We start from the raw sequence: 13,124 nt of genomic DNA, 5'->3' as shown, positions 1-13,124 counted from the left end.
ATTAAATCGTTAATGGTTTTGTGTGGAAATTCATTTTTGGTTAGTATTTGGCGTATTTTCAGCTCATTTGTGGGATGAAATTCTGGGTCACTTATACTAAATATTCTATTGATGAAGTTTGTAGCTGTGTTTATTTTTGTACGTCGTGGGTGTTTGGAATGAAAATTGATCAAACGTCCAGATGCCGTTGGTTTTTGATACCAGTCTAACTTAATAGTATTGCCTTGTCGAATAATGACTGCGTCCAAGTACGGTAATTTATTATTTTCTTCGAGTTCGTGCGTAAATTGTATGCTCTTATCAAATGAATTTAATGCTCTTAAAGTATTTTCGACTTCCGTTCTCTTCACTATACAAAATATATCATCTACGTACTTGGTAATTAACTTTGGTTTCGTCGTCAGTTTTTTCATTGTAGCGTCTAATAACTCCTCCATTACTATGTCTGCAATTATCGGTGACGCTGGAGAACCCATGGGAAGCCCCTTTCTTTGTTCGTACACCTTGTCTTCGTATAAGAAATATCGTGAGTCTTTTATGCAAAGAGTCAGTATTTCTAAAAATAAATCCTTGGGTATTTTTGTGCGTTCTTTGAGTACATCCCATTTTTCATTAATCGTCTTTACAGCTAAATTTATCGGTACGCTTGGGAAGAGAGAAATTACGTCAAAGGATATTAAGATTTCATCGTCGTTAATGTTTATATTGCCAATTTTAGTTCTAAGATCTAACGCGTCCTTAATGTTAAATGTCGAGTCCTTTGTTAGATGTTTGAGTATCTCCACAATATACTTTGAAAGACCATATACGGGTGAATTTATCGAGGAGCAAATAGGTCGTAAAGGTGTTCCATCTTTGTGGACTTTCGGGAGGCCGTAAATCCTCGGTGCAATCGCTGTGTTTGTTGTTAATTTGTTTTTCTCGATAGCGTCTATAATATTCATGTTGTATAATTTGTCAATTAATTTATTATTTTTATTTTGTAGTGCCGTAGTTGGATCCCTTTTTTGTCTTCTGTATGTGCACATGTCTTGTAGAATATTTTTCATTTTAGTTTCATAATCATTTTTATACATGACCACAGTCTTCCCTCCCTTATCTGCATTCAATATTAATATGTCTTTGTTTTCTTTTATAAATCGTTTTGTTTTACCCACTGTGTCAATTATGATTCTATCTCTAATGCTCAATTTGGTATGTTTTAAGTGGTCGTCGATGAGAGAGACTACTTTTATTCTGGCATTTTCTTGCTCTTCTTTGTTGTCCAATGTTTGAATGCAATCTTCACTCTCTGCGATTACATTTAGTAAGGGGAAGCTTGTTTTTGTTGTTGGCAAAGCATACTTCGGTCCCATGGATAACAGCCACTGAACATCATTAGGTATGTTTACATTGGTTTTGTTAGTGAACCAATCGTCGTGTTGTTGTATATTAAGTGCTGCTTGTTCTTTTTGCTTCAGTGCTTGATATTTGTTGAAGTTTCTCGTCTTGTTGCTGTTGTCATATTTCATACGAAGAATATTTTCGCTCTCCATGTAAATATTAAAGTCATTCTCATCCATTACATTTTGAAGTTTCTCTTTTGCTGTTGAAAGTCTTATTTTGTTATTGTGGAGTTCTTTATGTTTTTGTTGTATTAGAAGTTTTAAGATTTTTATGTGGAAATTGTAGTTGTACGTTTTTAAGATTGGCAGCAAATTTGGCGGTATTTTGTCATTTATTTTAAAGATGTTGTATGTGTGTTTTGTTGTGTTTTCTATGAATTTTGGTATTATTCCAAAGTTTCTACATTTAATGAGGAATGTTGTTGATGCTGTCAAGCATGATGATTTCTTGTTATGTTTGGAATATACTTTGGTGTTATTGATCGTGTTTGTGTCATATTTGTCTTTTATCTGTTTGTATAAATGCATTTTTAAAAACCTTCTTCTTTCTTACTCTTTGCGGTGTGCCTCCCGTGTGTTATGTTGTTGTTTGTTATTGTTGACCTGTTGAGTTCTAATTTTTGTTGACGATCGTTTGGCTTAAGGTCATTAAAAAGCTGTTGATATTTTTGTTGTTAAATTGTTATTTTATTTTTATCCAATATTTCAATTGTCTTCGACAATCATCTTCAGGGATCTGTATTTTAAAAACACAATTTTTCATTACAAGTTAAATATTAAATATAACACAATCAAATTACATGAATTTTTGGAAGAGTATCCGTTCCTTTCTAGTGGTAACGTCAAACTAAGTTTTTCTTTCGTCCGTGTTTATGCACTAAGTTTCTATACATATGCGCACAGTGGTCTGTGTCTGTTTTATAATTGATTCTTTTGTCATTCGGTATATTAATAATGTGCAGCATCTCTAACGTAAAGCGTCTTTTATAGTTATTTTCCGTTGCTAGTATCTCCACATCTTTCAAATTGGGTTTATGTCCAGTTAATGTACAATGCGCTCCTAATGCTGTCTTCTGTTCTACAGGTTTGTCAGGTTTTTGATCGGACTTGTGTCCAGAAATTCTTGTCTTCAGTTTGGTTTTTGTCGTGCCAACATATACCTTATGGCATATGTTGGTTTCGTCCCCATTACATCTTATCTTATATATTAAATTGCACCTGTCCTCTTTTTTAGTCTTTGTTTTTGTATTGCTGAACATATTCTTAACATTGTTATTAGTTTTTAAAGCTAGTTGGTAGTATTGTCTATTATATGTGTTTGATTTGCAGAGCCGCTCGGAAAATCCAGGGATGTACGTTATTGGTTTGTATTTTCTTCCTTCTTCTGTTTCTTTCTTTATATGCTTCGTTTTGGAATGTTTGATTAAATCGTTAATGGTTTTGTGTGGAAATTCATTTTTGGTTAGTATTTGGCGTATTTTCAGCTCATTTGTGGGATGAAATTCTGGGTCACTTATACTAAATATTCTATTGATGAAGTTTGTAGCTGTGTTTATTTTTGTACGTCGTGGGTGTTTGGAATGAAAATTGATCAAACGTCCAGATGCCGTTGGTTTTTGATACCAGTCTAACTTAATAGTATTGCCTTGTCGAATAATGACTGCGTCCAAGTACGGTAATTTATTATTTTCTTCGAGTTCGTGCGTAAATTGTATGCTCTTATCAAATGAATTTAATGCTCTTAAAGTATTTTCGACTTCCGTTCTCTTCACTATACAAAATATATCATCTACGTACTTGGTAATTAACTTTGGTTTCGTCGTCAGTTTTTTCATTGTAGCGTCTAATAACTCCTCCATTACTATGTCTGCAATTATCGGTGACGCTGGAGAACCCATGGGAAGCCCCTTTCTTTGTTCGTACACCTTGTCTTCGTATAAGAAATATCGTGAGTCTTTTATGCAAAGAGTCAGTATTTCTAAAAATAAATCCTTGGGTATTTTTGTGCGTTCTTTGAGTACATCCCATTTTTCATTAATCGTCTTTACAGCTAAATTTATCGGTACGCTTGGGAAGAGAGAAATTACGTCAAAGGATATTAAGATTTCATCGTCGTTAATGTTTATATTGCCAATTTTAGTTCTAAGATCTAACGCGTCCTTAATGTTAAATGTCGAGTCCTTTGTTAGATGTTTGAGTATCTCCACAATATACTTTGAAAGACCATATACGGGTGAATTTATCGAGGAGCAAATAGGTCGTAAAGGTGTTCCATCTTTGTGGACTTTCGGGAGGCCGTAAATCCTCGGTGCAATCGCTGTGTTTGTTGTTAATTTGTTTTTCTCGATAGCGTCTATAATATTCATGTTGTATAATTTGTCAATTAATTTATTATTTTTATTTTGGAACACCTTTACGACCTATTTGCTCCTCGATAAATTCACCCGTATATGGTCTTTCAAAGTATATTGTGGAGATACTCAAACATCTAACAAAGGACTCGACATTTAACATTAAGGACGCGTTAGATCTTAGAACTAAAATTGGCAATATAAACATTAACGACGATGAAATCTTAATATCCTTTGACGTAATTTCTCTCTTCCCAAGCGTACCGATAAATTTAGCTGTAAAGACGATTAATGAAAAATGGGATGTACTCAAAGAACGCACAAAAATACCCAAGGATTTATTTTTAGAAATACTGACTCTTTGCATAAAAGACTCACGATATTTCTTATACGAAGACAAGGTGTACGAACAAAGAAAGGGGCTTCCCATGGGTTCTCCAGCGTCACCGATAATTGCAGACATAGTAATGGAGGAGTTATTAGACGCTACAATGAAAAAACTGACGACGAAACCAAAGTTAATTACCAAGTACGTAGATGATATATTTTGTATAGTGAAGAGAACGGAAGTCGAAAATACTTTAAGAGCATTAAATTCATTTGATAAGAGCATACAATTTACGCACGAACTCGAAGAAAATAATAAATTACCGTACTTGGACGCAGTCATTATTCGACAAGGCAATACTATTAAGTTAGACTGGTATCAAAAACCAACGGCATCTGGACGTTTGATCAATTTTCATTCCAAACACCCACGACGTACAAAAATAAACACAGCTACAAACTTCATCAATAGAATATTTAGTATAAGTGACCCAGAATTTCATCCCACAAATGAGCTGAAAATACGCCAAATACTAACCAAAAATGAATTTCCACACAAAACCATTAACGATTTAATCAAACATTCCAAAACGAAGCATATAAAGAAAGAAACAGAAGAAGGAAGAAAATACAAACCAATAACGTACATCCCTGGATTTTCCGAGCGGCTCTGCAAATCAAACACATATAATAGACAATACTACCAACTAGCTTTAAAAACTAATAACAATGTTAAGAATATGTTCAGCAATACAAAAACAAAGACTAAAAAAGAGGACAGGTGCAATTTAATATATAAGATAAGATGTAATGGGGACGAAACCAACATATGCCATAAGGTATATGTTGGCACGACAAAAACCAAACTGAAGACAAGAATTTCTGGACACAAGTCCGATCAAAAACCTGACAAACCTGTAGAACAGAAGACAGCATTAGGAGCGCATTGTACATTAACTGGACATAAACCCAATTTGAAAGATGTGGAGATACTAGCAACGGAAAATAACTATAAAAGACGCTTTACGTTAGAGATGCTGCACATTATTAATATACCGAATGACAAAAGAATCAATTATAAAACAGACACAGACCACTGTGCGCATATGTATAGAAACTTAGTGCATAAACACGGACGAAAGAAAAACTTAGTTTGACGTTACCACTAGAAAGGAACGGATACTCTTCCAAAAATTCATGTAATTTGATTGTGTTATATTTAATATTTAACTTGTAATGAAAAATTGTGTTTTTAAAATACAGATCCCTGAAGATGATTGTCGAAGACAATTGAAATATTGGATAAAAATAAAATAACAATTTAACAACAAAAATATCAACAGCTTTTTAATGACCTTAAGCCAAACGATCGTCAACAAAAATTAGAACTCAACAGGTCAACAATAACAAACAACAACATAACACACGGGAGGCACACCGCAAAGAGTAAGAAAGAAGAAGGTTTTTAAAAATGCATTTATACAAACAGATAAAAGACAAATATGACACAAACACGATCAATAACACCAAAGTATATTCCAAACATAACAAGAAATCATCATGCTTGACAGCATCAACAACATTCCTCATTAAATGTAGAAACTTTGGAATAATACCAAAATTCATAGAAAACACAACAAAACACACATACAACATCTTTAAAATAAATGACAAAATACCGCCAAATTTGCTGCCAATCTTAAAAACGTACAACTACAATTTCCACATAAAAATCTTAAAACTTCTAATACAACAAAAACATAAAGAACTCCACAATAACAAAATAAGACTTTCAACAGCAAAAGAGAAACTTCAAAATGTAATGGATGAGAATGACTTTAATATTTACATGGAGAGCGAAAATATTCTTCGTATGAAATATGACAACAGCAACAAGACGAGAAACTTCAACAAATATCAAGCACTGAAGCAAAAAGAACAAGCAGCACTTAATATACAACAACACGACGATTGGTTCACTAACAAAACCAATGTAAACATACCTAATGATGTTCAGTGGCTGTTATCCATGGGACCGAAGTATGCTTTGCCAACAACAAAAACAAGCTTCCCCTTACTAAATGTAATCGCAGAGAGTGAAGATTGCATTCAAACATTGGACAACAAAGAAGAGCAAGAAAATGCCAGAATAAAAGTAGTCTCTCTCATCGACGACCACTTAAAACATACCAAATTGAGCATTAGAGATAGAATCATAATTGACACAGTGGGTAAAACAAAACGATTTATAAAAGAAAACAAAGACATATTAATATTGAATGCAGATAAGGGAGGGAAGACTGTGGTCATGTATAAAAATGATTATGAAACTAAAATGAAAAATATTCTACAAGACATGTGCACATACAGAAGACAAAAAAGGGATCCAACTACGGCACTACAAAATAAAAATAATAAATTAATTGACAAATTATACAACATGAATATTATAGACGCTATCGAGAAAAACAAATTAACAACAAACACAGCGATTGCACCGAGGATTTACGGCCTCCCGAAAGTCCACAAAGATGGAACACCTTTACGACCTATTTGCTCCTCGATAAATTCACCCGTATATGGTCTTTCAAAGTATATTGTGGAGATACTCAAACATCTAACAAAGGACTCGACATTTAACATTAAGGACGCGTTAGATCTTAGAACTAAAATTGGCAATATAAACATTAACGACGATGAAATCTTAATATCCTTTGACGTAATTTCTCTCTTCCCAAGCGTACCGATAAATTTAGCTGTAAAGACGATTAATGAAAAATGGGATGTACTCAAAGAACGCACAAAAATACCCAAGGATTTATTTTTAGAAATACTGACTCTTTGCATAAAAGACTCACGATATTTCTTATACGAAGACAAGGTGTACGAACAAAGAAAGGGGCTTCCCATGGGTTCTCCAGCGTCACCGATAATTGCAGACATAGTAATGGAGGAGTTATTAGACGCTACAATGAAAAAACTGACGACGAAACCAAAGTTAATTACCAAGTACGTAGATGATATATTTTGTATAGTGAAGAGAACGGAAGTCGAAAATACTTTAAGAGCATTAAATTCATTTGATAAGAGCATACAATTTACGCACGAACTCGAAGAAAATAATAAATTACCGTACTTGGACGCAGTCATTATTCGACAAGGCAATACTATTAAGTTAGACTGGTATCAAAAACCAACGGCATCTGGACGTTTGATCAATTTTCATTCCAAACACCCACGACGTACAAAAATAAACACAGCTACAAACTTCATCAATAGAATATTTAGTATAAGTGACCCAGAATTTCATCCCACAAATGAGCTGAAAATACGCCAAATACTAACCAAAAATGAATTTCCACACAAAACCATTAACGATTTAATCAAACATTCCAAAACGAAGCATATAAAGAAAAAAACAGAAGAAGGAAGAAAATACAAACCAATAACGTACATCCCTGGATTTTCCGAGCGGCTCTGCAAATCAAACACATATAATAGACAATACTACCAACTAGCTTTAAAAACTAATAACAATGTTAAGAATATGTTCAGCAATACAAAAACAAAGACTAAAAAAGAGGACAGGTGCAATTTAATATATAAGATAAGATGTAATGGGGACGAAACCAACATATGCCATAAGGTATATGTTGGCACGACAAAAACCAAACTGAAGACAAGAATTTCTGGACACAAGTCCGATCAAAAACCTGACAAACCTGTAGAACAGAAGACAGCATTAGGAGCGCATTGTACATTAACTGGACATAAACCCAATTTGAAAGATGTGGAGATACTAGCAACGGAAAATAACTATAAAAGACGCTTTACGTTAGAGATGCTGCACATTATTAATATACCGAATGACAAAAGAATCAATTATAAAACAGACACAGACCACTGTGCGCATATGTATAGAAACTTAGTGCATAAACACGGACGAAAGAAAAACTTAGTTTGACGTTACCACTAGAAAGGAACGGATACTCTTCCAAAAATTCATGTAATTTGATTGTGTTATATTTAATATTTAACTTGTAATGAAAAATTGTGTTTTTAAAATACAGATCCCTGAAGATGATTGTCGAAGACAATTGAAATATTGGATAAAAATAAAATAACAATTTAACAACAAAAATATCAACAGCTTTTTAATGACCTTAAGCCAAACGATCGTCAACAAAAATTAGAACTCAACAGGTCAACAATAACAAACAACAACATAACACACGGGAGGCACACCGCAAAGAGTAAGAAAGAAGAAGGTTTTTAAAAATGCATTTATACAAACAGATAAAAGACAAATATGACACAAACACGATCAATAACACCAAAGTATATTCCAAACATAACAAGAAATCATCATGCTTGACAGCATCAACAACATTCCTCATTAAATGTAGAAACTTTGGAATAATACCAAAATTCATAGAAAACACAACAAAACACACATACAACATCTTTAAAATAAATGACAAAATACCGCCAAATTTGCTGCCAATCTTAAAAACGTACAACTACAATTTCCACATAAAAATCTTAAAACTTCTAATACAACAAAAACATAAAGAACTCCACAATAACAAAATAAGACTTTCAACAGCAAAAGAGAAACTTCAAAATGTAATGGATGAGAATGACTTTAATATTTACATGGAGAGCGAAAATATTCTTCGTATGAAATATGACAACAGCAACAAGACGAGAAACTTCAACAAATATCAAGCACTGAAGCAAAAAGAACAAGCAGCACTTAATATACAACAACACGACGATTGGTTCACTAACAAAACCAATGTAAACATACCTAATGATGTTCAGTGGCTGTTATCCATGGGACCGAAGTATGCTTTGCCAACAACAAAAACAAGCTTCCCCTTACTAAATGTAATCGCAGAGAGTGAAGATTGCATTCAAACATTGGACAACAAAGAAGAGCAAGAAAATGCCAGAATAAAAGTAGTCTCTCTCATCGACGACCACTTAAAACATACCAAATTGAGCATTAGAGATAGAATCATAATTGACACAGTGGGTAAAACAAAACGATTTATAAAAGAAAACAAAGACATATTAATATTGAATGCAGATAAGGGAGGGAAGACTGTGGTCATGTATAAAAATGATTATGAAACTAAAATGAAAAATATTCTACAAGACATGTGCACATACAGAAGACAAAAAAGGGATCCAACTACGGCACTACAAAATAAAAATAATAAATTAATTGACAAATTATACAACATGAATATTATAGACGCTATCGAGAAAAACAAATTAACAACAAACACAGCGATTGCACCGAGGATTTACGGCCTCCCGAAAGTCCACAAAGATGGAACACCTTTACGACCTATTTGCTCCTCGATAAATTCACCCGTATATGGTCTTTCAAAGTATATTGTGGAGATACTCAAACATCTAACAAAGGACTCGACATTTAACATTAAGGACGCGTTAGATCTTAGAACTAAAATTGGCAATATAAACATTAACGACGATGAAATCTTAATATCCTTTGACGTAATTTCTCTCTTCCCAAGCGTACCGATAAATTTAGCTGTAAAGACGATTAATGAAAAATGGGATGTACTCAAAGAACGCACAAAAATACCCAAGGATTTATTTTTAGAAATACTGACTCTTTGCATAAAAGACTCACGATATTTCTTATACGAAGACAAGGTGTACGAACAAAGAAAGGGGCTTCCCATGGGTTCTCCAGCGTCACCGATAATTGCAGACATAGTAATGGAGGAGTTATTAGACGCTACAATGAAAAAACTGACGACGAAACCAAAGTTAATTACCAAGTACGTAGATGATATATTTTGTATAGTGAAGAGAACGGAAGTCGAAAATACTTTAAGAGCATTAAATTCATTTGATAAGAGCATACAATTTACGCACGAACTCGAAGAAAATAATAAATTACCGTACTTGGACGCAGTCATTATTCGACAAGGCAATACTATTAAGTTAGACTGGTATCAAAAACCAACGGCATCTGGACGTTTGATCAATTTTCATTCCAAACACCCACGACGTACAAAAATAAACACAGCTACAAACTTCATCAATAGAATATTTAGTATAAGTGACCCAGAATTTCATCCCACAAATGAGCTGAAAATACGCCAAATACTAACCAAAAATGAATTTCCACACAAAACCATTAACGATTTAATCAAACATTCCAAAACGAAGCATATAAAGAAAGAAACAGAAGAAGGAAGAAAATACAAACCAATAACGTACATCCCTGGATTTTCCGAGCGGCTCTGCAAATCAAACACATATAATAGACAATACTACCAACTAGCTTTAAAAACTAATAACAATGTTAAGAATATGTTCAGCAATACAAAAACAAAGACTAAAAAAGAGGACAGGTGCAATTTAATATATAAGATAAGATGTAATGGGGACGAAACCAACATATGCCATAAGGTATATGTTGGCACGACAAAAACCAAACTGAAGACAAGAATTTCTGGACACAAGTCCGATCAAAAACCTGACAAACCTGTAGAACAGAAGACAGCATTAGGAGCGCATTGTACATTAACTGGACATAAACCCAATTTGAAAGATGTGGAGATACTAGCAACGGAAAATAACTATAAAAGACGCTTTACGTTAGAGATGCTGCACATTATTAATATACCGAATGACAAAAGAATCAATTATAAAACAGACACAGACCACTGTGCGCATATGTATAGAAACTTAGTGCATAAACACGGACGAAAGAAAAACTTAGTTTGACGTTACCACTAGAAAGGAACGGATACTCTTCCAAAAATTCATGTAATTTGATTGTGTTATATTTAATATTTAACTTGTAATGAAAAATTGTGTTTTTAAAATACAGATCCCTGAAGATGATTGTCGAAGACAATTGAAATATTGGATAAAAATAAAATAACAATTTAACAACAAAAATATCAACAGCTTTTTAATGACCTTAAGCCAAACGATCGTCAACAAAAATTAGAACTCAACAGGTCAACAATAACAAACAACAACATAACACACGGGAGGCACACCGCAAAGAGTAAGAAAGAAGAAGGTTTTTAAAAATGCATTTATACAAACAGATAAAAGACAAATATGACACAAACACGATCAATAACACCAAAGTATATTCCAAACATAACAAGAAATCATCATGCTTGACAGCATCAACAACATTCCTCATTAAATGTAGAAACTTTGGAATAATACCAAAATTCATAGAAAACACAACAAAACACACATACAACATCTTTAAAATAAATGACAAAATACCGCCAAATTTGCTGCCAATCTTAAAAACGTACAACTACAATTTCCACATAAAAATCTTAAAACTTCTAATACAACAAAAACATAAAGAACTCCACAATAACAAAATAAGACTTTCAACAGCAAAAGAGAAACTTCAAAATGTAATGGATGAGAATGACTTTAATATTTACATGGAGAGCGAAAATATTCTTCGTATGAAATATGACAACAGCAACAAGACGAGAAACTTCAACAAATATCAAGCACTGAAGCAAAAAGAACAAGCAGCACTTAATATACAACAACACGACGATTGGTTCACTAACAAAACCAATGTAAACATACCTAATGATGTTCAGTGGCTGTTATCCATGGGACCGAAGTATGCTTTGCCAACAACAAAAACAAGCTTCCCCTTACTAAATGTAATCGCAGAGAGTGAAGATTGCATTCAAACATTGGACAACAAAGAAGAGCAAGAAAATGCCAGAATAAAAGTAGTCTCTCTCATCGACGACCACTTAAAACATACCAAATTGAGCATTAGAGATAGAATCATAATTGACACAGTGGGTAAAACAAAACGATTTATAAAAGAAAACAAAGACATATTAATATTGAATGCAGATAAGGGAGGGAAGACTGTGGTCATGTATAAAAATGATTATGAAACTAAAATGAAAAATATTCTACAAGACATGTGCACATACAGAAGACAAAAAAGGGATCCAACTACGGCACTACAAAATAAAAATAATAAATTAATTGACAAATTATACAACATGAATATTATAGACGCTATCGAGAAAAACAAATTAACAACAAACACAGCGATTGCACCGAGGATTTACGGCCTCCCGAAAGTCCACAAAGATGGAACACCTTTACGACCTATTTGCTCCTCGATAAATTCACCCGTATATGGTCTTTCAAAGTATATTGTGGAGATACTCAAACATCTAACAAAGGACTCGACATTTAACATTAAGGACGCGTTAGATCTTAGAACTAAAATTGGCAATATAAACATTAACGACGATGAAATCTTAATATCCTTTGACGTAATTTCTCTCTTCCCAAGCGTACCGATAAATTTAGCTGTAAAGACGATTAATGAAAAATGGGATGTACTCAAAGAACGCACAAAAATACCCAAGGATTTATTTTTAGAAATACTGACTCTTTGCATAAAAGACTCACGATATTTCTTATACGAAGACAAGGTGTACGAACAAAGAAAGGGGCTTCCCATGGGTTCTCCAGCGTCACCGATAATTGCAGACATAGTAATGGAGGAGTTATTAGACGCTACAATGAAAAAACTGACGACGAAACCAAAGTTAATTACCAAGTACGTAGATGATATATTTTGTATAGTGAAGAGAACGGAAGTCGAAAATACTTTAAGAGCATTAAATTCATTTGATAAGAGCATACAATTTACGCACGAACTCGAAGAAAATAATAAATTACCGTACTTGGACGCAGTCATTATTCGACAAGGCAATACTATTAAGTTAGACTGGTATCAAAAACCAACGGCATCTGGACGTTTGATCAATTTTCATTCCAAACACCCACGACGTACAAAAATAAACACAGCTACAAACTTCATCAATAGAATATTTAGTATAAGTGACCCAGAATTTCATCCCACAAATGAGCTGAAAATACGCCAAATACTAACCAAAAATGAATTTCCACACAAAACCATTAACGATTTAATCAAACATTCCAAAACGAAGCATATAAAGAAAGAAACAGAAGAAGGAAGAAAATACAAACCAAT

This window comes from Musca autumnalis, unplaced genomic scaffold, assembly GCF_047663935.1.
Source record: "Musca autumnalis isolate F117 unplaced genomic scaffold, ASM4766393v1 scaffold_1, whole genome shotgun sequence".
Classification (NCBI taxonomy): domain Eukaryota; kingdom Metazoa; phylum Arthropoda; class Insecta; order Diptera; family Muscidae; genus Musca; species Musca autumnalis.
The sequence above is the reverse complement of the archived record's forward strand: the minus strand, read 5'-3'. Positions refer to the sequence as shown.